The following is a 1,297-nucleotide window of genomic DNA, read 5'->3' as shown; positions in this document are numbered from 1 at the left end:
TCTTGGCTTGCAAGCCTCCCCCTTTTCCTCCAAACATAACGATGGTCATTATGGCCAAACAGTTATATTTTTGTTTTATCAGACCAGAGGACATTTCTCCAAAAAGTACAATCTTTGTCCCCATGTGCAGTTGCAAACTGTAGTCTGGCTTTTTTTATGGCGGTTTTGGAGGAGTGGCTTCTTCCTTGCTCGAGCGGCCTTTCAGGTTATGTCGATATAGGACTCATTTTACTGTGGATATAGATACTTTTGTACCTGTTCCCTCCAGCATCTTCACAAGGTCCTTGTTCTGGGATTGGTTTGCACTTTTCGCACCAAAGTACTTTCATCTCTAGGAGACAGAACACATCTCCTTCCTGAGTGGTATAAAGGCTGTGTTGTCCCATGGTGTTTGTTTATACTTGCGTACTATTGTTTGTACAGATGAACGTGGTACCTTCAGGTATTTGGAAATTGATCCCAAGGATGAACCAGACTTGCGGATATCTACAATTTCTTTTTCCTTTTTTACCATGATGTCAAGCAAAGAAGCACTGAGTAGGCCTTGAAGGTAGGCCTTGAAATACATCCACAGGCACACCTCCAAATGACTCAAATGATGTCAATTAGCCTATCAGAAGCTTCTAAAGCCATGACATAATTTTCTGGAATTTTCCAAGCTGTTTAAACGGCACAGTCATCTTAGTGTATGTAAACTTCTGACCCACTGGAATTGTGATACAGTGAACTATAAGTGAAATATCCTGTCTGTAAACAATTGTTGGAAAAATTACTCATTGTAATGCACAAAGTAGATGTCCTAAATGACTTGCCAAAGTATAGTTTGTTAACAAGAAATTTATGGAGTGGTAAAAAACGAGTTTTAATGACTCCAACGTAAGTGTATGCGAATGTCCAACTTCAACTGTATGTTCATATTTCCGTATTTAATTTTAAATACATTTGTAAAAATGTGAAAAAACATGTTTTCACTTTGTGTGTAGATGGGTGAGAAAAATATATATTTAATGCATTTGTTATTCAAGCTGTAACAGCAAAATGTGGAATAAGTCAAGGGGTTTCTGAAGGCACTGTATAAACTCACAGACAGACAGACAGACATGACAGACATGTCTCTCTCTCTTTTCTCTTATCCCCCTCTCCTTCTCGCTCTCTCTCTTCTCTCTTTCTCTTCCTCCCTCCTTCTCTCTCCCTCTTTGCCTCCCTCTTTCTCTCTCTCTACCTCCTCTTTATCTCCCCATCCATTGACTTTAACTTTCATTTTCCGGATCATGGTGGTCCCTTGGTCAGGTGTAGG

This window comes from Oncorhynchus keta, chromosome 10, assembly GCF_023373465.1.
Source record: "Oncorhynchus keta strain PuntledgeMale-10-30-2019 chromosome 10, Oket_V2, whole genome shotgun sequence".
NCBI lineage: Eukaryota > Metazoa > Chordata > Actinopteri > Salmoniformes > Salmonidae > Oncorhynchus > Oncorhynchus keta.
The sequence above is the reverse complement of the archived record's forward strand: the minus strand, read 5'-3'. Positions refer to the sequence as shown.